This window comes from Amborella trichopoda, chromosome 2 (genome assembly GCF_054954075.1).
Source record: "Amborella trichopoda isolate Santa Cruz 75 chromosome 2, AtrichopodaSantaCruz75HAP2 v2.0, whole genome shotgun sequence".
NCBI lineage: Eukaryota > Viridiplantae > Streptophyta > Magnoliopsida > Amborellales > Amborellaceae > Amborella > Amborella trichopoda.
Window position 1 is genome coordinate 45,344,495 of NC_142337.1, and position 26,694 is coordinate 45,371,188.

Here is a 26,694-nt window from a genome sequence, read left to right on the forward strand (position 1 = left end):
AGAGAGAGAGAATAAGATGAAAGGAAGAAAGAGAAAGAGGGAAGAAAGAGAAGAGAGGGACGAGCCGCCAACCCAATCGAGAGGGGGAGAGAGTGAGAGAAAAGGAGAAAGAGAGAGGAAGAGAGACAAATGGAGGAAAAGAGAAGGAAAGAGAATGAGAGAAAAAGGAGAAAGAAAGAGAGAAAGAGAGAGAGAGAGAGAGAGAAGGGAAGAGAGAGAGTGAGAGAAGAAGAAGAGAGGCAGGCCGACAGTTTAGCCACCTGCCCAATTAGGCTTAAGAAAGAAAGAGAAAGGGTGAGAGGGAAAGAGAAAGAGAGGAGAAAAAAGAAAGAGAAGGGTAGGCCGACAAGGTAGCCGTCAGCCCGATTAAGCTTTAGAGAGAAAGAGAGAGAGTGAGAGAAAAAGAGAAAGGGAGAGAAAAAGAGGAAGAAAGAAAGAGAGTAATAAGAGTCGATGGTGCAATTGAGTGGGTGAGAAAGAGGGAGAGAGAAAGAGAGAGAAGAAGAAGATAGGAATAGGGGTGGGCCAGTGGCTACCGATTAGGCTTTTAGAGAGAAAGAGAGAGAGTGAGAGAAAAAGAGAAAGGGAGAGAAAGAGATAGAGAAAGAGAGGAAGAAAGAAAGAGAGAAGGAGAAGGAGAAGGAAAAGGGAGACAAAGAAAGAGAGAGAGTGAGAGAAGAAGAAGAGAGGAAGAGGGATGAGTCGGCAACTAAGGTAGGCTTTAAAGAAAAAGAGAGAGGGTGAGAGGAAAGAGAGAGAGAGAGAGAAGAAGAAAGGGGAGAGGGAGAGCGAGGAGAGAGGAGAGAGAAAAGAGAAAAAGGAGGCTGGGCCGGTGGCTGTTGAACATGACAGAGAGGGAGGGAAAAAGAGAGAGAAAGGGGAGAAGGAGATACCTAGTTGTCACGACCCCGCCCCCTACTGTACCCGTCGGGCACGCCGAAGGACAATAGGGTGTGGGATCACGACCACAGGTAGCAAATGCCACTCAGGTGGGAGTACGCTCAATGCTTTGAAAAGAAGGAATCAAATCCAACCACGAAAGAAAACAAAACACAAAATACTTAACCACAAAAAGCTGAACAAACAAGTCCCAAACTACATATAATACTCCAAAATATTACAAAAGAGTCCAAGGCACAAAAGGCCCAACAACAATACATAGTTCCAATACAAAGTGAACTATATGGCCAAACTGCCATCTAACACATACAATTAAAAAGAAGCTTCCACGAGAAGGGAGTATAGGGCTCCAACTACGATCACCAGAAGGCCCTTCCAAAACCCATTGGCTATCACTCTACATAAAGGAAAGTTAAAAGAATGAATTGTAAAGCCCAGTAAACAGATCAAGGTACCATGCTTTCCTGCCTATGAACATTATCTCTCAATAATAATCAAGATGCCATGTGAGTCTTATAAACATGTAGTCATGTGCCCAAATCATATTTAGCAATGTGTCGTGCATGATTCATTTCATGGTGGAGCAATAACAAATTAGATATCATATCATTCTAGCATGAGCGTCAACATAGATCAACATAATCAGGCACATATATATCAAGCATAAACAAAATCAAGGGATCCTAATATCACCTACTCCCAAAGTAGAAGCCCTATCCATCAAGCCAATCAAATCCCGATGCTTAGAACTTCTACCATCACTCAAGAGGGAAGCACCACCAATGGATGACCCGTTGCGTAGTGCCTCACACACACACAGTCCCCAACGTGCTTTGGGGCTTTTGATTAGTGGTGGCCTTCCAAGACGGGACCCTCTCCTTGGTCTCTAGTTGGAAGGCGTTACACTACCAACTGATGACCCATTGCGTAGTGCCTCACACAGATTTTGGGGGTCACGACCCCCCCAAATTACTTCACATCCTAACTCCTTCTTATCATCGGGAGTCAAGGAAAGATCTCAACTGTCGGCACAACTTTCTTATCATTTCATATCTGTGGCATGTCTTATTACAACCATGCACACATATCATTTCATAGGCATGTCTTACTACAACCATGCACATTCATCATTTCATAAGCATATCTTATTACAACCATGCACATTCATCATTTCATATGCATGTCTTATTACAACCATGCATATTCGTCATTTCATAAGCATGTCTTATTACAATCATGAACATTCATCATTTCATAGGCATGTCTGATTACAACCAAGCACATTCATCATTTTATAACAGAGCATGTCTCATTATCATACATTCATTTCATAACATAGCATGCATTCATTTCATAGCAGAGCATGCCTCATTATCATGCATTCATTTCATAACAAAGCATGCATTCATTTCATAACAGAGCATGCCTCATTATCATGCATTCATTTCATAACAGAACATGCATTCATTTCATAACAGAACATGCATTCATGTCATAATAGAGCATGTCTCACTATCAGGCACAAATTTCTCATTAACAACAGATTATCATGCTCACATGTCAAAACAAGAGCATGTTATGCATATACTCACATGAAGCATCAACATATCCAAAGGATGCTGTACATATGATCGTATCATCAAGCTTATTAACTCAAGAGACATCATCATGTCAATATCATACAATATACCAATGCATTTGACATCATTATTTCATATTATCATGCTCATTAGCTCAAGAGACATCACAACATCACATTTCTAGTCCTTCAATATGAACACATTCCACCTTTAAAGGCATATCATGAGGTTAAAAAATAATTTGGTCTTGAGACCACTTTTATGACAATACAGGCTCATGAAAACACAACTTTTGTAAATGGGGTAACTCCAAACATTGGTCTAAGGTTTGTCAAACTGTTTGATGTTCTTGAAGGAAGTTCCTGTTTTTACAGCAAAAAATCAGGGTGACACCCTCATAGAAAACTGGTCATAACTTTCAAATCACAAAGAATTGCATCATGATTCTAAAGCTATTTTTAAAATAGATTCGTCTATCTATCATTTAGAAGTAGTTTAACCTCATTCTAATATGTCTTGGTTAGTGAAAATATCCACACAAAAATACGTTAAATCCCTTGAATTTTATTTCATAAATATGGCATGGTTCAATAAATGGTTAATAACTCCCAAATCAAATGAGAGATTAATAAGAGGTATTTCCATGATAAAATAGATTCATTGGGCTGCTTTTTCACCAAATTTCATGATCTAAGGAGATATTTAAGATACTCAAATGATCTCTCCAACTGACGCCTAATTTCTGGAAATCAAAACACATTTTACAGGAATTTCAGTTGCACGCACTCTCACTAACATTCACACCCATCTTCATACTTGAGTTTCATACTTTGATTAGGTAAGGGAACATGCATTAACATAAGCATGAAGATATGGAAACTATATTCAATTATCTACACCAATCGAAACTCTAAAGGGATCCACCCGCTTCACCTCTAATGCTAAGCTCCACAAGGATTGGGTTCAAGCTCAAGGGACAAGGCTTGGAGAGGTTTCAAATGCTCAAGGGAGGAGAAGAAGAATGTGGGTGGAAGAGGGTGGTGAGGAGAGAGAGAGAGAGAAAAAAAAAATGTGATGGGTGAGAAGGGGGTATAAATAAGCATTGATGGTGGTAGCATGCAATTGCCACATGGCACACAAGTGGGCATGCATGAGGAGAGAGGGAGCAAGCATGGGAGACATGATGATGGGATGGAAGCATGCATGTGCCACATGGAACTCATGCATGGAGAGAAAAAGCAAGCATGCAAGAGAAGAAGCACCTCTAGACCATCATACACCACCCGCGCCCAGCGGTGCGCTCATCTACCCTTGCTCTTAACGTGCGTCTAGCCATCTGCGCTCTCCAGCACGCTCATCCATCCACTCTCAACGGTGCAATACCTATCTATGCTAAATAGTGCAATATCCATCAGCACCATCGCCTCGTCGGTGCACTACCATTACCCTATAAAAGTCCCGTTCCTTACACTAGTGAAGTCCTTGAATCGGACCGGGGGCTAGGCTGAGAGTGAGGAGTTCCAAGTAGCAAGTGAGGGATTCCAAGTAGGAAGTGAGGAGTTCTAGGGGTAGTGGCTTATAGGGAATGTTTTCTCTCTCCTCTCTTTAAGTGAAAGGAGTAGAGAAAAATATTGCAAACCAAGGAAAAACCAAGCTATTGCACTAATTTTGGCTTTATGAACTTATGATCGCATTAGCCTTTTGAACTTAGGGTTACACATGATTATATACCAACCCCTTGAAATAAGGGTGGATGCTCAAAACTAACCTAAATTATTGAAAAATACATTTTGTATAATTTAAATTTAAATCCCGTTTTTGGGGCAAAATGACCATTTTACCCCTAGCCACAATCTTGGAAATGGCAAGATGGTCCCCAAAAACAGGCCATTGGCTATGGTAGTCATTCGAGACCCATTTCGGGCCTTTCGGGCAACCCTCCAGTGAAAAGAATACCAAGAAAGTGATGGTCTCGGCGATGCGAACGTTTTGACATATTTCTTAATCTTCTAATCAAAGTGTTGAGCTCTTGACAAAATCTGACAAAAGATGAAAATTTTTCGATCTTAGATCTTGTCCATTCCTTGACATTTTGGCCTGATCTTTCCATCATAGAACAACGGGGAAGCCACCATGATCGTTTGGTGACACGAATGGATCGATTTGGTGACTGGACCACCACTTTCGAATGGGGGAAGTTGTCGGAATATGGATTCCGATTGCCGAAAATACCTCTTTTTGCAATCTCAAAATGCAGCCTTTTTGGTCCTTTATCACATATGATATTTACTTTGGATCGAAACCCTCGACATCATGATCACAACGGACCTGTTTTCAAGTCGTTTCGAGGTCGGGTCTTCATGATATGACCGTTTGATCGAAGGGATCTCCTCTTTGAAAAAATCTCCAACACTAGAGTTTTCTTAAGTGACTTTTCTCTAAGATTTCTTCCAACTTGGGTCGTACCATGGGTCATGACACATATCAAACCATGTGTGCCGACAAGACAAAGATCTTCCTGAAATTTGGGCTTAATCCGACATAAGATGAAGAAGATATGGCCTTTTCAAGGTGATCCTAAAATCATATTACACAGTTTTCGTAAATAGAAGCTGGTTCACCGAGGGTGCACCAGAATAGTGTGCAATCATACCCTTTTTGGGTAAGGTTGCCACAGAATGGTCCAGAAGTTCCGAATGAGCTGAAATTTGATATCTGGGGGTTTGTAGATGTTCTGAATCCAATGGAAGTGGTCTATTATTCATTTGAAGCTCTGGTGATAGAGCTGTATTTATAAGGTGTTTTTTCAGCATGTTAGAGGCCGAATCTGAAAATTGGTTTTGCCTCTGATCTACCTTAACGTCATCGGATTGCGACAAAACTTGGCGGGTGTTCTTAGGGAGTCAAGTGCTACCGCCAAATTATTTTTGGAACCCATCCATTACCTCTCAAAAATTCACTCCAGATCAGGGTTTAGTTTAGTAGTGCTTCCGTGGTCCGCAAGCATTTTGGTAACCGCAGGCTTATGTCGCGATTGGCTTCCTTATTATTCGTATCAAGGATACAAATGTCGAAAAATATCCAAAACAGTGAGCCCACGTGCATATAAGCCCCCTAATGAGTAACTAAGAAGAAGATGAACAGAGAAATAAGAGATACGATGCGTATATAAGAAAGAGAAGACCTCTCAAAACTCAGACATCTCTCCGGTGTCCCCTCTCTAATGAGGTAACCGGGAACTTCGTTAAGGTCCCTAGAATTTGAGACCAAAGTCAAGAGAACTCCAAAGGATTCTAGATAGTGAGGTATGGAGCTCTAGATTGTCGAAAAATCACCTCTGAAGATGGAGAGTGAAGTCTGCAGTTCTAGACTATTACGAAATCACTTTCGAAGAGCCTCGTGAGAGCTGCTCAAATTTAGAAAGATAGATAGAGTATGAGAGAATTAGATTTATAAGAGATGAGAGAAATAGAATAGAGAGAAATAAGAGAGAGAAGAACGAGAAATAAGAGACAGAGTGGACCTAGGCCAGCTTGGGTTTGTGCATGCCTTTGAGGATCCCTTTTGAGTGCTCCTTAGAAAGATGTCTTGACCTTTGGGCTTAAGGTTGGGGTCTAGGTCTAAGATGAATAGACCTAAGTGGGTTAGGATAGTGTATGAGATAGAGTGTATGGTAATTTAAGGGGAGGTGTATGGTGTAGGGAGTAGGAAGTTGGGAATGCTAGGCAGTAGGAAGTTGGGAATGCTAGGCAGTAGGAAGTTTACAATTCTAGGTAGAAGCGAGTTTGAGATTCTAGGGAGTTGGGAATTGGAAGTGGGGGATTTGGAAGTTGGGAGTTGGAAGTAGGGAGTTGGAAGTAGGAAGTTTGGAAGTTGGGAATTGGAAGTGGTAAGTTTCGAAGTTAGGTGTTGAAAGTTGTAAGTTTGGAAGTTGGGAATTGGAAGTGGGAAGTTTGGAAGTTGGAAGTTGGAAGTGGTAGGTTTGGAAGTTGGGAGTTGGAAGTGGGAAGTGGGATGGCCAAAGAAAATTACCTAAAGTGGTAAAGCTTTCTCTCTCCTCTCTCTTGAAGTTAGAAGCTATGCACAATCAAAGGCTTGAAGGGAATTTTTTTAGTAAGCTTCTCAACTTAAGTTCACAAATAACTTGCGTTCCTTATATAGAGCAACCACAAAACAAGAGTGGATTGCTCAAAAACAATTAGAATTGTCAAAAATGCATATTTTATGAATTAAAATATTAATCTTGTTTTTAGACCAAATGATCAAAATACCCCTTTGATCTTATGAGAAAATGACGAAACCATCCCTCCCTGAGGGGTCGCTTGCTATTGCTAGACTTCGTGAGCTTTTTCGGACACTTGCGGCGACGATTCGGGTGATCGATCGTCGTAGAATCGATGCTTGGTCTACCATAAACATTTTGATTCCCTTTGATCGTTTTGAAATAGATTTTTCATAAGGGGCAAAAATTCGACCAAGTCCATAAACTTCGACCACCAATCCAATATAGTCCATGATGTTCTGAGTCCTCATTTTGATCACAAATTATAGATGACATTGTCATAATCATTTTGCACCAAATTTCGTCTGATTTCATCTTCGTTTTAGCATATCCCCAATTTGGGAGTCATTGAAAAGTGTGATTCTGACAATCAAAAAATATTGTCATTTTCAACCTTGAAATTCATGCTATCCGGCACTCAATTGAGCGCAAATATTATATCAAAGTGTAGGCCTTCGTGATGCGGTCATAACGAACCTATATTTGCGATGATCCGATATTCGAATCTCAAATTATGACTTCACGCAAAATGGGATGTCTTCTCTATAAAATTTTGATTTTCATATTTTGTAGCTCATCTTCTCTCTAGAAATTCTCTCGTCACAAGCCATATCATGAAGCAATATATATGTTAAAATGACCGGATCGTCGAGATCTATCTTCTGTCTAAATTTGTGCTTGTTTCAATTCAAAACGAGCTAGTTATGATCATTTAAAAATCATCCTGAGAGGTGAAGGCGCAAGTTACAACCGAATGCCCGTTGTTAGGGAAGTTACAAAGCTCTTGCATCTGAGGATAAGAGGACGGTTACAAAACCAAGCCAGCGGCATTACTCTTGCATCTGAGGATAAGAGGACAGTTACAAGCCAAAAGAAATGCCTGCCCCATGAAGAAGTAGCAAAACCACTTGGGGAAGTTAGCCTCGGCCCCACCAAGGAGAATGGTTACAAACCAAAAAAAAAAACCAACCACTTCCGAGTCAGCTTCAATTCATCTGATAAGTATGTCAAACATACAGGGCAGACTTCACTGGAAAGGAACTGGCTTATGATTGAGTGCATACCCTGCTCACAGTGGATGTTGTTCCACAAAACAATGTGGACTTCACGGTTGTGCTGGAGGACTTGGCTTCCAACACACCGCAGCGGCAAGGCCTCCCTGTTTGCCATCACTCGCCGTTTGATGTCATCCTCATGCGCAACACAATGACGCATTCTATCATCACCACGGGTAGGCTAACACCATGCGGGACTGTCGTCGCAAGCCTCATGCCCCCAAGCATGGCTATCGCTATGTGTGACCCAGGGACATACGAATGCGACGCTGCATGTAACTTAATGGCATGCGTGACTTTGAAGCACCCCAGTTCCCAATGTTCCCCATTTCCGGGGGGCATTGACTAGTCTTTGGTTACCCCAATAGTCACCCCTCACCAATGGTACACCTTCCTGCAATCTTTCACCTTCCCACAACCCTCCGGCTTCCTATCGGCGTTTCCCCTCTCCGTCAAGAATCCACTCCTGTTTACAGAGAAAATCCTTCCCACCTTCTGCTCGTTGCTAGAGTTGGCAAAAACCACCGAAAATCCTTGAAAGCTTCCCTGCTGCAGATTGCCCTTATCCCTGGTTTCCCACTTCAGCAGTTCGCCAAAGCTCACTAGAATATTTCTAAGTTTTCGGTGAACTCAATGAGGCCACGTCTCCTTCTCCTCCAACAACTACAGAGCTAACAAAGCCCTCTGAACTCTCTACTACCTCCCCTTTAGCAGCAGAACGACCGGAGGAGCACTAGAACTCCGGCAGGGCACCTCTGCAAATCTTGCTAAGGCCCCGAGAAACCTTGTTCCTTGCTCAAAAAGCCTCAGCACTTCCCGAAAAGGTTCACAATCACGCTACGAAGCTTGCATCTACTAAAGCTCTCCAGAAAAATCCCTGAGGACCTAGCCCCGCAAGTTTTGGCTAGGAAATGCTAGCCAAAAAACCCTCACTAGAAAGCTTTGGCTCTCTCTCTCTCTCTTAAAAGCTTTTTACTGTTTTACCCTTCAGTAAAATAGTAAACTAGGGTTTCTCCCCTTTTTATACCCTGTGGTACCACGAACTGCGCCCCGACAAACTCATAATGATGCTCCAATCCCCAGCTCTTGATGGTGATAAGACCAGGCTGGGGCAGGCCAAGCTCGAGACCCGAAGCATCATCGTCGCGTGCCTCATCAAGACTTGTGTCGCGTGCCTCATCAGAAGGCTAGTGCCGTGTACCCCATCAAGACTTTTACCGAGCACCTCGACCATAAACTATCACCGCGCATCTCATCTAGAGATTATCACTGCGCGCCTCAACCAAAGACTAACGCCATCATCTTGTCCAAAGATTATCGACGAGCACCTCGACCAGAGACTATCGTCACGTGCCTTGTCTAGAGACTATTATAGAGGTTATCACCATGCATCTTGTCTAGAGGTTATCATCATGCGTCTTATCCAGAAGTCACTGCCACGAGTCTCGTCCACAGATCACTGCCACATGGAATGTCGGGGCCTACTACCACGTGCTTCACCAAGGGATCTAACGCATCACTTGGGCTTACTGATGCATGTGCCACTCCACACTTGCACTCCCCTCTAGACCATTGTCATGCCTCTTTAGGAAGTTCTTTCCCTGCATCACAGTCTTACTCCTTAAGGAGTCCAGTCTCTTGTGATGGCCCTATTCCCCATGGAGTCGCATGCCTTCACCACTTAATGGTCCGCATTGCATGACCTTAAACTGTACATCCATGGTCCGCATTGCATGGCCTTAAACTGCACAGCCATTGTCTGCATTGCATGACCTTAAACTGCACATCCATGGTCCGCATTGCATGACCTTAAACTGCACAGCCATGGTCCACATTGCATGACCTTAAACTGCACAGCCATGGTCCACATTTCATGACCTTTAACTGCACAGCTATAGTCCACATTGCCATGGTCCACATTGCATGACCTTAAACTGCACAGCCATAGTCTGCATTGCATGACCTTAAACTGCACAGCCATGGTCCGCATTGCATGACCTTAAACTGTACAGCCATGGTCTGCATTGCATCACCTTAACTGCACAGCCATGGTCCACATTGCATTATCTTAAGCTGCACATCCATGGTCGGCATTGCATGACCTTAAACTACATAGCCATGGACCGCATTGCATGACCTTAAACTGCATAGCCATGGACCGCATTGCATGACCTTAAACTGCATAGCCATGGTCCGCATTGCATGACCTTAAACTGCACAGCCATTATCTGCATTGCAAGACCTTAAACTGCACAGCCATGGTCCGCATTGCATGACCTTAAACTGCACAGCCATGGTCCACATTGCATGACCTTAAACTACACAGCCATGGTCCGCATTGCATGACCTTAAACTGCATAGCCATGGTCCATATTGCATGATCTTAAACTACACCGCCACGGTCTATGCTGCATGACCCTAAACTGTATAGCCATGGTCCAAACTATACGACCCTAAACTATAGCAGAGGTCTACTTACACGACCTTAAACTACACAGTTCTGGTTGCATGGCCTAAAATTGCATAATCATGGTCCAAGCTATATGACCTTAAACCATAGTGTGTGTCCTGGCCGCATGAAGTTAAACTACTTTGCTCAGGTCTAGGAGGCGCGACCTTAAAATATGCCCCCATTAGCCACATACCCCTTTCACGTGCATCTTCGAACACGCTTTTCCTAACCACCCATTTGTATGCGCGTACCCCTTTCATTTCCCTAGTGAGCCTACTTAGGCGCATACGCCCTTTACATGCATCTCCATGCATGTCTTCTTTAGCCGGTTCATTCGTGTGCGCAGGCCACCTTCACCATTGTCCATCATCCCCCAATGAGTCTTACCCATTCTCATCAAATGGCAAGCCACCTTGGCACCCGTATTTGCCTCAGCTAGTGGGTCGCCACCTTTCACCTACCATCCAATCAACTCTTCACAAACAACTTCATGCCATCCTCCCAAGTGAGTCAAAGTCATCACTAGGCTCACTTTGTGGCCTCTACAGACTGTTATTCCTTACTGCTACGGTCCAGCTGTATGACCAAAACTATAGTGTGCATCCTGGCCGCATGACATTTAAAGGCTTCGCACAGGTCTCGAAGGCACAACCCTAAAACATGCCTTCTCAAAAAAAAACGGGCATGGTGTACACCTGGACAAGGGAATGCCATGAGTAAAAATGATGGATGGGCATGGTCATAAAACCATGAGTAAGAGAGTTCAGTGGAATACACCTAGACAAGGGAATGCCATGACTAAAAATAATGGATGGGCATGGTCACAAAAACATGAGTATGAGAGTTTCGTGGAAAAATAGAAACCCAGGCAAGGTGAAGACATCAAAAAGGCACCGTAAGAAAAAATGGATAAAAAGGGAGGACATGATCACAAGGTCATCGGCAAAAGAGCCCAAAAATAATAGAAGTTGGTGAAAACTGTCTTCACGGTGCCACTTCTCTTGCTCAAGTGAAAACCCACGAAAGGGCACTTAGACCGACAAGACAAGCTGACACATGACTACCACCTCAGCTGACATTCAATTTTCAAACGGTCACGATGCTACTGAGGTTTGCATGGAATCCTCAAAAGCCAGCATCCAGTCGTAGGCCAGATGGCTCGTCAGGGAGTACGAGCTCCACAAGATCTCCACAGTTTCCATGGCTCGTTAGGGAGTGAGAGCCTCACAAGATCTCCCTAGTTTCCACTGCTCGTCAAGGAGTGAGAGCTCTACAAGATCTCCATGGTTTCATGGCTCATTAGGGAGTGAGAGCCTCATAAGATCTCCCTGATTTCATGACTCATTAGGGAGTGAGAGTCACATAAGATCTCCTCAGTTTCATGGCTCATCAAGGAGTGAGAGCCGCATAAGATCTCCCTAGTTCAACAACAGCAAGAGTTCTTGAGGGTGAGGACGATGACTAAAAGATCCCTCCGAAAGTGCTAAGAGCCATCCCAAAGGCAAGAAACTGACGAAGCCAGGGTCTAACCTGCTACAAGCTTCAGGGTAGTTTTCGCCAAACCCGTAGCCTACATGGGACCAGACTTTTGGGTTGGGTCAGAAGCCCCCGATCACTAGACGAGACCTACAGGAGATACCTTGAGCATAAAAAGCAAACATGGTATAGCAGCAAATAACATCGAGTGAATGTTCATAGCATTTGGCCTTGATAGAAGGCCTGGTTCTATACGAGGAGGTCTTGACAAAGGCCTCATGCTCCAAACCACAGATGGTGTCTTGAGGGTGTGGACTCTACAAAGATCCCTCAAACTTCTCAAATGACTACACTTCTCGATTCTCTTGAAGCACAACATTCGGTGGGGCATGCTGTTGAAAGATATTTTACATCAACATGGGGCTCCTGCTCAATAAAGTGCTAGCAAGTAGTGGAAATTTGGAGAGTCTCAAAGGAGCCTCAGAACTTTCCAGGACCTTCATGAGGTCTCTTAAGAGTCTCCTACCTAATTTCATCGCATTTCGACATGTCTAAAGTAGTGCAGACTGGGAAATAGTTTCGGCAGAATCGACCTCTAGCACCTCGAAATGAACCCCTATAACTAGAACTACATTTTCAGCATTTCAAATTGTTGTGGACTACCACCGTTGGATCCGGCATGGTTGAAAATCTCCAGGGGTCAAGTTTCAGCTCAAATGGACATTCCAGGAAGAAGTTATAGGTGAAAGAGTGAAACAGGAGAAGCCGCACTCTATTCCCGTGCGACCACCTTGCAACACTACACCATTGAAGGGATAATCATAACCAGTGACTTTTGATGCTCATATCTCACTCGTCCTAAGTCAGAACGTTCTCAAATTTGGTGAGCATGTGCATCTAGTCAAGACGAGCGATTCGATATGTGGCACGCCCCGTGACGATACCTGAGCGCAAAGAAAAGCTAAAGAGACGTTGTTAATCCGTGAAGAAAAGTACAGGAAATTCAGCAGCATCGTGCCTCGCTTGAGTGGCCAAATCACGCCCCTCACAGCCCGATCGATGTGAGACCAATTCAATTGTAGGCGTAAGGTCTTGGGCCATCTCTGACCCAAACCCCGTACATGATTAACAGTTGGATTCTGCACACGAAGCCAACGAATAAACTGCAAACTTTGTCATTAGAATCCTTGATTCCGGCCAAAACTCCAAACTTCCAAAATCTTCGTTCGACTATGGAATCAAGCTGCGTTTGGTGCCCCGTGATCATAGTGGCATGCTCAGTGTGATTCAGTGAAGAAAACACAGAAAAACATCAAAGAACAAACACACTATCGATCCAAAGTTTCCAGATCTACTTTCAAGTCACATGATCGTGCACCAAAAACATGATCCATGGCTCGAAGTTGGTATCAAATCGATTGTCATGCCAAGCCCTACAAGAAAACAATCATCTTACGATCAACCAGGCATCAGAATGACCCCGGATCAGCCATGCAAGATCATGAAAGTCCTAGGGCAACACAGGGACTGTTCTGAAATTCTATGACTTGTTAGGAAGGAGCAAATCTGTCATTTTGCATCCTATTTTTTAATTTCTTTTAATTCAATTTAATCTTAATTTCAAGCAATTAGGGCTACTTTTGATCATCCACCCCATGTTTGGGGCATATTTCTATATATACGTACGATCATTGTACGCAAAAAAAAAGAGGCAGAGGCATACACACACAAGAGAGAGTTTTCACTTAATACAAGTTTCTCTTTTTTACCATTGTGGTGTCACATTTGAGAGAGAGAGTAAGGTGAGAGAAGCATTTTGACCGGTACCTCTAGGATTGAGGTAAACCTTTTCTCTCTTCTTTTTCTTTTCTTCTTCTCTCTCTCTTCTCCACTCTCTGCTCCCTCTTCTTCATCTAAGTTCCTTGCAGAGGTCGTGCATAGTAGTGGCAGTGTCGTGCATGCCTCTCCCTTGATCCCACAGGTTGTGAATGGCGATGGCAATGCCATGCACGAGTCCCCCTCCTCTTCTATTCATTTGTCTCTTTCTTCCAGTGAAGTTTGTAGACAGCGCTGCCTATCGTTACCCACAGACATAGCTGTGACGTCTCGGCGAAGAACCCAGGTGGAAAATTTTGTTGCTGCTTGCAGGGGTCTTCCTCGACTGTGTGTCTAGCGGACATGGTGATACTTATCGCCGCCCACTAGAGGCTCTGGGGACACCCATTGTCGTCCGCGACCTTCCTCTATGCGATCGACGCCCATCGCCATTCTCCCTGCTTCCCGTGCCTATTGTCGTGCGGCCTAGGAGAAGTTATTGTGGTGTGCCTCATCAGGAGATGGCGCCGTCCACAAGGGATGCGCCATCTCCTTGCATTGCCCACCGCGATGTGTATTGACGTTTGGGCATCCCCTTCTCTTTGCCATCTCGTTCTCTCCTCTTCACCTCTTTCTCCTCTCACTTGATTAAGGGTAGACCAGCCTATCACCGATGTGCCGACCTTGGTTTCGAGTAGTATTACCGCCGTGCTGGTCCTAACAACCATGCCCGTCTTGCTACCGCTCTGAGTCGGTAATTTCTAGTTGTCATGGTAGTCTCACCCCTATGTTAAGCTCTCTTCTCTTTTATATCTTTCACCGAACCTTTCACTTCATCACCTTCTCATGTGAACGTGCATTGCCCTAAGATAAGGATGGGTCCCTTCGACCCACTTGTCTTACAAATTAACCATAGAAGTGTTGTGTAGAAAAATAAGAGGATTGCAGGTCAAGGGAGGCGATTCTGAATGAGCTCATATAGCTGGAGGGCTATCTTCGTAATCTAAGAGGGCACCCACACGAGCCAGCCCGAGTAAGTCCCAAACCCACCTAAAATACCTCTCTCATTAGTTGGTATACCTACCCTTTCCCTCGACCAAGGTTCCGAGAGAGTGATATCAAATATTGGGTTCATCAGAAACCCGAGACATGTGTCCTCAGATCACCTAGATCCGAAGGGCAAGATCGAGGCACCTAACCAGCCGTCTCACCATCAGAGGTGGGCCAACGTCATCTACTGAATCAAAAGTAGCGCCGAGGGACTAACCCCGTTTGCATCTAAAACTTGCGCTCCAGATGTTTACACGCGTCACACGTGCAGCACACCACCTCCCTCAAAATTTGAGCACGCTACCTGACACTTGCGGCGTGGCCTGTTGCCACGCGTGTGGAGGGTGACCGTTTGCTGTCCCACTTCCCTTCACTTCGCCGACTATTACAACCTCGTGATGCCTTGGGTTCTCACCGGTGTTTCCTCTCCTCCTCGGTAACTCACTCCTACTCACTGGGAAACCTTTCCCCATCTATTCCCTCTCTTTCACCAGTGATCAAAGCTAACGGAAAGACACTGGAATTCCTGTAGAAAATCTCATGTGACCCTGCGGGTTTCCCTTCTCCCTTCTTCGCACTCCTTTATCTGCCGAAAAATTGCAGAGTTTCCAACAGAGCCACTGTTGCTTCTCCTTCTTCTCTCCTAATAACCAGAAGACTGTCAGAATCCCCTGAACTCTCTGCAACCTTCTTGGCAACCACAAAACGACCAGAAGATCACTGGAATTCCAGCAGAGTACCACTGCGACTCTTGCAGTTTCGCCAAAGTCTCAGTGAAGCCCTGAGAGGCTCATTGTTCCTTGCTCAAAAGGTCTCAACACTTTCAGAAACGTCCACAGGCACGTTGCAAAGGTTTGCGACCTACTCAAGTTCACTGGAAAGCTCCTAAACTCCTGCACTCTATGAGTTTTGACTGAAAATTCTTGTTAGAACTCTCTTGACAGAAGCTCCGGCTCTCTCTCTCTCTCTAAAAAATTCCTTCACTATTTTACCTTTCGGTAAAACAGTAAAATAGGGTTTTTCCCCTTTTATACTCAACAGTGCCACAAAGTGCCCCCACGAGTTTGAAATGACACTCCAATCCTCGCCTCCAGGTGGTGATAGGTCCAGGCCAGGGCAGGTCTAGCCCGAGGCCCGAATACGAGTCGCTGCAGCCTGTGCCTCATGAACCTGCTGCCATCTGTTGCTATCATTGTGCCTTATCGCCGCACGCTTCACACAGAGCTTATCACCGCACGCTTCACACAAAGCTTATCGCCACGTGCTTCACCAAAAGCTATCATCACGCGCTTCACCAGAAGCTATCGTCGTGCGCTTCACAAAGGGCTTTTGCCACGCGCTTCATCAAGGGGCTATCGCCACGCGCTTTGCCAAGAAGCTAATATCCCGTGCTTCACAAAGTGTTATCCCCGCGTGCCTCACCAAAGGCTTAAATGTCGTGCGTCGCACCATTTACATTTCCTATGCTAGTGGCATGCGCATGCTATAGCCCTGCCGACTGTGGATTTTTCTCACTTTCGCCAAATCGTGACCTGTCATCCTCATAAGTAAGCCACTACTTTGCATCCCCATGGAGTTCATTCCTTGCACCATAGTTCTCACTCCTCAGAAAGTCAAGTCTCTAGTCACGGTTCTGTTCCCCATGGAGTCACATTCCCCGCACGACCCTAAATGGCATGGTCCAAACTATATGACCTTAAATTGTAGCGGAGGTCTAGTAGCACGACCTTAAACTATACAGTCCTCATTGCATGACTCTAAACTGCATAACCATGGTCCAGCTGTTTGACCTTAAACTGTAGCACACGTCCTGGTCGCGTGACATTAAAAAGCTTAGCACCATGGTCCAAACTATATGACCTTAAACTGTAACAGAGATCTAGTTGCATGACCTTAAACTGTATGGTCCTAGCTATAAGACTTTAAACTACATAGCCATGGTCCAAGCGACAAGACCTTAAAACTATGATGCACATTGTTTCAAGACGTTAAAACGACATGACAAATAGTCCATGCGCATGACTTTAATCTACAAAATGGACGCACCTCCCTCATCCCCAGCAAGAGTCACATCAGTATAGCAGCCCATTATCCCAGTGGAGTTAGGGTCATCCTTATCTCTTCAATCCCCAGTGTGGTTACACCTGTGCTCCGGTCTGACATTCTCAGCAGATTTACATGCGTGCTATTGCTCATTATCCCCGTGGTAACATGCTTACACCTTCAATCCCCTTAGGTCAATCACGCACCAAGCCATCCTATCCCCAGTAATTGGGTTACTTTCCCATGAGCCATGGAGTTCCATCTTTCACCTTAGAGAGTCATACTTGTCCCCTAATCCCCAGTGGAGTCTTCTTCTCCATCTATACCTCTTGTTGATACTAACCATCGTTATCCCCTAGGGAGTTGAATTGCTATCCACAGACCTAATCCCCATGGAGCTTCACCTACATGGCAACCTACCTAAAGTGGTCTAGGTGCACGACCCTCAACTATAGTCCAAACTATAAGACCTTAAATTGTAGCGAAGGTCTAGCTGCATGACCTTAAACTGCATAGTCCTAATTGCATGACTTTAAACTGCATAACCACGGTCCAAGCTATTTGACCTTAAACTATAGTGCACGTTCCGACTGCATGACATTAAACTGCTTTGTACAGGTCCCGAAGACATGACCTTAAACGCTCCCTCACATATGTGCACACCCCCTTTACGTGCATCTTCATGCATGTCTTCCCTAACCAACCCATCCGTGAACGCACACCACCTTCATAAATTCCCCAGTGAATCCATTTACTTCGTCATTGTTATTTATCATCCCCTAGTGAGTCTCACCCATGCTCACAAAATGGCGAACCATCCCATCCATACTAGTCATAAGCTAGTGAGTCGCCACTTTTCATCTTCCACACATACAGCATCCATCTTTCATAGGTAACCTCGTGTCATCTCTCTAAAGTGAGTTCAAACCATCATCATACTCACTCCATGGCCTCAACAGATTGCCATCCATCCTCACCATGGTCCAGCTGTAAGACCCTAAACTATAGTGAACGTCCTGGTCGCATAACGTTAAAAGGCTTCGCACAGGTCCCAAAGGCATGACCCTAAACATGTCTTCACAAAAAATAAAATAACGGGCAGGGCATGGTGTATACCCGGACAAGCGAACGCCATGAGTAAAAATGACGGACAGGTATGGTCACGAAACCATGAGTAAAAGAGTTCCGTAAAAATAAAAATATGGCCACGTTGAAAACCCAAAAAGGCACCGTGAGCAAAAAATGATGAAAAAGGTGGATATGGCCGAAAGGTCGTACGTAAAAGAGCCCCGAATAAAAGGAAGTTGGTAAAAACCATCTTTACGGCACCACTTCCCCAGTCCAGGTGAAAACCTGCAAAGGGCGCTTGGACCAACAAAAAGCAGGTTGACGTAGCATCACAGTCTCAGCCCTCACATAATTGCTAAACAGGCATAATTCTAACTAACGAGGTCTACACAAAATCCTCAACTGCCAGCATCCAATCAGAACATAAAATGGCTCACCCAGGAGTGAGAGCCTCATAAGATCTCCCACACGTTAACACCAAAAACAAAAATAAGTCCCTGAGGGTGCAGGCGATGATCAATAAATCCCTAAAAATGCTAAAGATGCTCACGAAAGCAAGAAACTGACAAAGCCAGGGTAGAACCTGCCAGAGACTTTAGGTTGATGCCTCGCCATGAGGTCGCCTCAACAAAATCCCTCCCAAGTCGACAGGCCCAAACCTTTGGGACAAGCCAACAAAAAGCCCCTGACTGAAGCCCACAGGATGAGGGCCCACAGAGGTACCTTGATTATCAAAATCAAACCTGGTATAGTAGCAAACAATGCTTACCGAAGGCTCATAGCACTTGGCCTCCAGATAGTCCCGATTCTGACAAACAATGTCCACACAAAAGCCTCAGCGGTCAGAATCTCAAATAGTTCCTTGAGAGTGAGGACTTCGACAGATCCCTTAAAAGTCTCTTCTCTACCTAAATTCTCTACGAATGGACCTGTATATTGCATCCAAATGTCTGAGCATCCTAGTTACAGCATTACATGGATCTCCTTAGCATTCACGTGGTCCTGTGGCTAGGAAGAAAAAAGAAATAAAGGCAGAAGAAATTTTTCAAATGTTGCCCTTCTCGCTTCTCTTGAAGCACAACATTTGGAGGAGCATGTTGTTTGAAGACATTTTTTAGCAACATGGGTCTCTGATGCGAAATAAAAAAGGGAAGTCGATCAATAAAGCTTGACAAACAGTGGAAATTTTGATAGTCTCAGAATGGCCCCAAAATTGGTCAAGATCTTCATAAATACTCCAAAACATCTCTTGCTAAGTTTTGTTGCATTTCGACATGTCTAAGGTAGTGCAGACTAATAAACAATTCCAGTAGAATCAGCCTCAAGAACCTTGAAAAAGACCCCTATAACTGAAACATTACTTTCGATACCTCAAACTACTGTGGAGACCACTGCCATAGGATCCGACACGGTTGAAAATCCCTAGGGGTCAAAGTTCAGCTTAAACGGACACTCCAAAAAGAAGTTAGGGATAAAAGATCAAAACAAGAGGAGCCGTACACGATTCCCGTGCAGCCACCCTGTAAGTAATCACCATTAAAGGGGCAGTCACAAACAGTGACTTGCAATGCTCATATCTTACTTGTCCGAGGTCGAATCACACCTATATTTTGTGAGCATATTAATCTCGCCAAGATGAGCGTTTCAATATGTGACACGTCTTGTGACGACGCCCAAGCACAAAGAAAAGCTAGAGAGAAGTTGTCGATCCGTGAAGCAAGTTGCAAGACAATCAGCAACGCCTCGCTCGAGCCGTTAAATCACGGTGCTCGCGAGCCTGGTCGACGTGAAACCAATTGCATCGCGTGCATGAGGTCCATGGCTACAACTGGTCCAAACTCCACGCATGATAAACAGTCATATTTTGCACATGAAGCCAATGAAGTGGTTGCAAATTTCGACGCCGGAATTTCAAATTCCGGCCAAAACTTAAAAGGTGTGAAATCCTCGTTCGAGCACGAAATCAAGCTGTGTTTGTTGCCATGCGACCGCGACGGCATGCTCAGTGTGATCCAGTGAAGAAATCACGAAAAAACATCAAGGAAGGAGCACACTATCGATTGGAAGTTTGCAAGATCCATCCAAATTTTAACTTGTATGATCGTGGCCTAAAAACAAGATTCATGGCTCAAAGTTGGTATCAAACCGATCGCCATATCGATTCCTACAAGAAAATGATCATCTTTCGGACAAACGGACACCAGAGCAACCCCAAATAATCCATGAAAGATCACACATGTTATAAGGCAGCAACAGGGACTATTCTGGAATTTCTACAATTGTTAAGAAGGGGCAAATCAGTCATTTTGTACCCTATTGTCCTATCTTATTTAATTCAGTTAAATCTTAATTTTCAACAATTAGGTTTAATTTTGATCAATCCACACATGTTTGGGCAAAACTCTATATATATCACGTACTCTCATTGTACGAGGACCGAACTTTGCTTAATAAAATCTCCATCTTTTCTCATTGTTGAGTCACGGCTTGAGAGAGAGAGGAAGGAGAGAGAAAATTTTGGAACGGTACCCCTCGACTTAAGGTACATCTTTTTCTCTAGCTTCTCTTCTTTCTTCTCTTCTTCTCTTTCTTCTTCTCTTTCCTCTTCTTCGTCTGAGTTTTTCTCAGAGGCTATGCGTGGCAGTGGCAGTGTCGCGCATGCCTCTTTCTTTCTTTCTTTCTTTCCCCCTCCTGTGGTTTCACAGGTCGTGCATGGCGATGGTAGCGCCATGCCGAGCTTCTTTCTCCCTCTCTTCGTTTGTCTCTGTCTCTCAGCGAGAAATGCAGACGGTGATGCCTATCGCCGCCTGCAGGGGTCTCACCCTGTTGGGCGCCTATCGCAGACAGCGATGCCTATCATAGCCCGCGAAAGGTCACGACAATACCTATCGCTGTTTGCAGGTTTCTCTTGCGCCCACTGCCTATCGCAGACGGCAGTGCCTATCGCCGCCCGTAAAGGGTTGCGGCCAAGCCTATTGCCGTCCGAGAGTTTCTTCGTGCACTCGACATCTATCACCGTATGCAAGCTTCCTTCGTGCGCTCGATGTCCATCATCGTCTGCAAGCTTCCTTTCATGCGCTCGGTGCCTGTCGCCGTCCACAGGTTTCTCTTGCATCCCACGCCCATCGCCGCGCATAAGGAACTATCACCGCATGCTTCGCAGGAGGCTATTGTCGCATGCTCCACAAGAAGCCATCGCCGCTCGCGAAGGGATGTGTTCCCTTCTCGTGTTGCCAACGGCGATGACTAACATCGTCTGTAGTTCACTGCTCACCCTCTAACTGTGAGCAGCAATGTCCAGCGCCATCCAAGGGTCGCGATACTGTTACTCCATGGCTGTGGCTGGCAATGCCTAACGCTATTAGGACCCCATCTCTTCGTCGTCTCGCGCCTTCTCTTCATTCTCTTCTCTTCTCACGTCACTGAGGGTAGGCTTAGTCTAGCACTGCCATAGCGATCTGGCTGTCGTGCAGTATTGCCGTCATGTTGGTCTTGAGTACCATGCCCGTCTTGTTGTCACACTAGATTAGGACAGTCATATCAGCCTTGGTTTCGAGTAGTATTGTCGTCGTACTAGTCCTGAGTACCATGCACGTCTTGCTACCACTCTGAGTCGGTCACTATCCAGCTATCATGCTAGTCCCGTCCCTTCATCAAGTTCTCTTCTCTTTTCTACCTTTATTTGGACCTTCCATTTCATCACCCTAATTTCACCATATGAATGTGCATTGCCCTAAGACAAGGGTGGGTCCTTTGGCCCACTTGTCTTTGTAAGTTAACCATGATAATGTTATGTAGAAAACAAGGAGATTGCAGGTCAAGGGAGGCATTTCTATCGTGATCTAAGAGAGCGTCCATGCAAGTCAGCCCGAGTAAGTCACGGACCTAGGTAAAGTTGGTTCCCACCTCACATATCAAATTTCTCTCTCACTAATTGAGCACCTACCCTTGTTATACGAACAAGGTTCTTGAGACAGCGATCTCAGTCCCGGGTCTTTCGAACCTGAGACACGTGTCACTCGATCACCTAGATCTGATTAGGCGAGATCAAGGCATCCGCCCAGGGGGTTTGGAAGTTGGGAGTTGGAAGTAGGAAGTTTGGAAGTTGGGAATTAGAAGTGGGAACTTTGGAAGTTGGGAGTCGGAAGTTGGAGGTTTGGAAGTTGAGAGTTGGAAGTAGTAGTTTTGGAAGTTGGGAGTTGGAAGTGAGAGGTCGAAGGGAAATTACCTAAAGTGGTAATATTTTCTCTCTCCTCTCTCTTGAAGTTAGAAGCTATGCACAATCAAATGCGTCAAGGGGCAAAAACCCAATTTTTTTATTATGCTTCCCAATTTAGGTTTACAAATGATATAAATTCTTTATATAAAGCAACCACAAAACAAGGGTCGAAAACAACCAAAATTGTCAAAAAATACACATTTTATGAATGAAAATATTAATCCCTTTTTTACCAAATGACCAAAATACCCCTTAGATCTTTTGAGCAAATGACAAAACCATTTCTCTTTGAAGGGCCTCTTATCATTACTAGACTTCGAGAGCTTTTTCCGGCACTTGCATAGTTGATTCGAGTAATTGATTGTCGTAGAATCGATGCTTGATCTATCACGAACATTTCGATGTCCTTTGATCATTTTGAAACAGATTCTTCATGAAAGGGCAAAAATCCAGCTAAGTCCATAAACTTTGACCACCCATCCAATGCGATCCATGATGTTTCGAGCCCTTAGTTTGATCACAAATTAAAGAGGACATTGTCATGATCATTCTGCGCCAAATTTCATCTGATTTGATCTCTGTTTGAGCATATCCCCAATTTGGCAAGTCGCTGGAAAGTGTGATTCCGACAGCCAAAAAATATTGTCATTTTCAACCTTGAAATTCATGTTATCCGGCACTCAATTAAGTGCAAAGATTATACCAAATTGTAGTCCTTCGCTATGCGATCGCAATGGAACTATATTTGCGATGACATCCAGATCTCAAGTTATGACTTCACGAAGCATGGGATGTCTTCTTTTAAAATTCTGATTTTCATATTTTTGGGCTCATCTTCTCTCTATAAATTCCCTCATCACAAGCCATATCATGACACATGCCTTATGCCAAAAAGAGAAGGTTGAGACCTAGCTTATGTTCGAATTTGAGCTTGTTTCAAGTCAAAACAAGCGAGTTATGAGCATTTGAAAATCATCCCGAGAGGTGAAAACATGGAAACTAGTTCAACGAAGGTGCACTAAAATGTTGTAAAACCCACCATTTTATGGTAATTTGGGCCCAGAATGGTCCTAGAAGGTCTGATTCAGCCCAAATTTAGTCCCTAGAGGTTTTTCGATGTTATCCAATGGCGGTGGTTTGGAACTGTTTTGAGGCCCTAAAAATAGGTTTGTAGTTATAAGGTTCATTTTCAGCATGATAGGAATTGTATCTACAAACTGAGTTTCGCTCTGTTTATATCAAAATTTATCGGACAATCACGAAACTTTGAGAGAATCATTCAGGCATCCCAAACTACCCTTTTTATGTACTTTGAAGCCGTTCTAGTACTCTTTCTAATGTTGCCTATTTATAGGGTTGTCCTTGCAGTGTTCCTTATGGTTTGGTAGTGTCTTATGTACCGGCGAGACCAGGTTGCAATCTGCTCTCTTTTTATTCATACGGGGGTATAAATATGTCAAAAAGACATATAACAGCAGCTATTATGTGTACATGTTGTGGGGTCGCTATGCTAATGATTTGGCTCTTACCCTCAACAGCCTCCAACCCACACGTAGGAGTATGTTTTCTTCCTGGCTGACCACCAATAGGCATCGTCCTAACCTCCGCCAAAGTTAACCCTAGAAACCTTCCTCGGTGTACAAGGTCCCATGCCTCTCATGCCCAGGGTTAAACGGGTATGTGACTCATAAATCTTCATTCCAATGCCTAGACCGCTCCACTTGGAATAAGTCATTTGGGTATTGTGAATCATACCTCATTAGTCTTGCATGGACCACACTCCTATGGTTTGGTGGTGCCTTATGTACCGGCGGGACCAGGTTGCAATCGGCTCTCTTTTTATTCATATGAGGGTATAAATATGTAAAAAAGACATATAACAGCAGCTATTATGTGTGCATATTGTGGGGTCGCTATACTAATGATTTGGCTCATACCCTCAACAGCCTCCATCCCACACGTAGGAGTATGTTTTCTTCCTGGCTAACCACCACTAGACATCGTCCTAACCTCAGCCTGAGTTAACTCTAAAAACCCTCCTCGGTGTATAAGGTCCCATGCCTCTCATGCCCAGGGTTAAAGGGGTATGTGACTAATAAATCTTCATACCAATGCCTAGACCGCTCCACTTGGAATGAGTCATTTGGGTATTGTGAATCATACCTCATTAGTCCTGCATGGACCACACTCCTATTGGAATATAATATCACTATTAATATCAATTATTACCAGCTCTCAATGCTTCGAAGGCCAGACTTAAACATAAGTCCATGCATAGATAGGTCTCGAGGGTAGGTGCAACTTTGGAGAGCTCAGCAAGTATCCAATATTGTTTGCAAATAGCCAGCCCGCATGTCACAATACAATGTGTACTTTGCTCTGTGACGGTTCATTCTTGCGATGAGATTTTTAAATATGAACCATTATGTCTGTTTTTGTGCCCTCCAACTAGACGATTGTATCTGATGAATGTTCTATGACTATTGAACGAGTCATGAGGCGTTATGTTTCAAAATACCAGAAATGAACAGTTGCAATGCATCAAATGGTCATAACCCACAACTTGAAAGGGCATTTTCTCTATCTAAAAATGGGAGTCAAATCTTTCAATCTTAAATTGATTTTTGACACAAGATTAATTGCTTTCTTTTGTACTTTCTCTTTATAGAAAAAGGCAAATGTGGTGCTTTACGGCCTAGCTTTGATACTTTAAACAGGTGAGATAAGTGTTCAATCTTCTATGGAAAAAGTTTATATAAAGATGCTACCTTATAATGTAGAACTACGGATGCCTCTCAAAAATCCATCGAAAAAGGTAGTTTTAATGTTGAAAAACCCTTTGATTGATCATCTCAACATCGAGATGTATGACTATGAAAAATTAAAATATTTTAAGTCTCAAAAATAGTGCATTTTACAACATATTATCTACACCGTCCATTTTCAAGATTTTCATATGTTTATAGATCTACTTGATTTTAACCATTTTTTAAATTTAAAATTTTATAATTATATATATAAAATAGATTTTGAGATAATTCTAAAAACATTTTACATCAAAATTATATACCATGATAAAATTTGAAGGTGCACCTTACCTCTACACCTACGGATGCATCAGTATGCCAACTGCACCCATCTTCTATTTTTAGGTATCCCAATATCAAATTTGTCCGGAGGTCTTTATGCAACTAGGGGTGGCAGCGGGTCAGATAAGGCTTGGGTCTGTCTGGATCTAGACTCAGACCCAAATAGTATTTGGGGCTAGCTTTTGGACTCACACCCATCCCGTCGGATCCAAAAGTTGGACCCATACCTGTACCAGTCGGATCCCAAGTCTAGTCGGGTCTATTGCTACCCTCACTATGAGCTTCTTCTTTCTTTTTTTTTTTTGCTTTTTTTCTTACCGTCATATATCCATATTATTGCCAACAACGTCACAATCACACGCCATTAGATTTCAAGCAGTTTGATTGTTTAACAGCTTAAGATGACTATGGGTTTTAATTGTATACGATCCTTAACACACCAAAACAAATAGAGCTTGAAGTATTTATTTCCAACAGTTTATAGATACAGGTCGAGAACAGGTAGGATCCAACCAAACCCAGATAGTGTTCGGGTCTAGGTTTTGAATCCAAACATGGGTCCAAATATTGGACCCATACCACCACCCGTGTCGGGTATTACCCGGGGGCACTAGGTCAGGTCTAGGTCCATTGCGACCCCCTATATGCAACTAATTATAATCGATAGGTGCAAATGTTATCTTGAGATGGCACATTTTTGTGCTTGAAAATAGAAAGATCTCTCTTCAATTGTATTTCTTACCATATGAGGAAAATGGTCAGAATCCGTAGCCATCTTTAAGTTAAATCAAGATCCTAGTTTCACGAAAGAAGCTAAATTTGTTGAATATCGTATGGAAAAATTTTAGGGCAAGCCTTTTATGCTTTTCCTACCGCATAAAACTCATATATTTCCTTCTATCTAACCGTCCATTCTGAATGGACGGATGAAACTACTATAATCGTCATGTCATGTCTCTACATTATTTTATTTTTAATTTTTTTACAAAATATTTTGGCACCAAATTTTCAGCATTCACTCCTATCTTAAACTCGCACTTGTAAAAATATAAAAGAATATTTCTAATAAAATAAAATAACCAAAATACTCCTAAAAGATTTGAGGGGTATTTTGGTCATTATATTTTATCAAAAAATTCGTTTAAATATTTTTTTATGTTCGCTTCATTGAGAACATGGCACATACCAAATTTTATATTCACATAATTTGTAAAAGAAAAAGTAAAAATAAAATGCTCTCAGGCATCGTATCTAGATCAAACGGTCAATGGCCAACTTGATCTAAATTAACCTGCTGAATGGGGGAAAGCATGTATCTTTTATGCTGTAAGGGAAAAATAGAAACCTATCCAAAAAAAATTATCTACTGCAACTATTATCAATAGTGCTTTCTATTCGTTAATTTGATAGTAATAGATTTTTTAAAATATATGGTCCTTTGTGATAGTGATGTTCCAATTCGTTATTGAATATGTGGATCTCTATTTTGGAATAATCCACTTTTGTGTTGATGATTTGCTCAAATATTAATTAGGAGAGAAATGAATTAGATATTAATTCATCTTTCTTTGCATAAATTTGATAGAATTGACTTAAGTGAAAAGAGATTTGTGAGATTGAATTTTTGCTAAATCGAGTTAAGAAAGAAAATAGACTCAAGGAACT

General features: G+C 43.3%; 1 protein-coding gene across 1 annotated transcript in view; it reads right to left on the minus strand.

The window, feature by feature from the left end:
* Positions 1-1,076: 1,076 nt before the first annotated feature.
* The window catches only part of MORF9 (plastid developmental protein DAG), a 40,890-nt gene continuing 15,272 nt past the window's right edge, over positions 1,077-26,694 (minus strand). The window contains exon 5 of the mRNA XM_088860115.1: positions 1,077-1,297. The gene's annotated coding sequence lies outside the window, so the exon portion shown is untranslated. The remainder of the gene's footprint in view (positions 1,298-26,694) is intronic.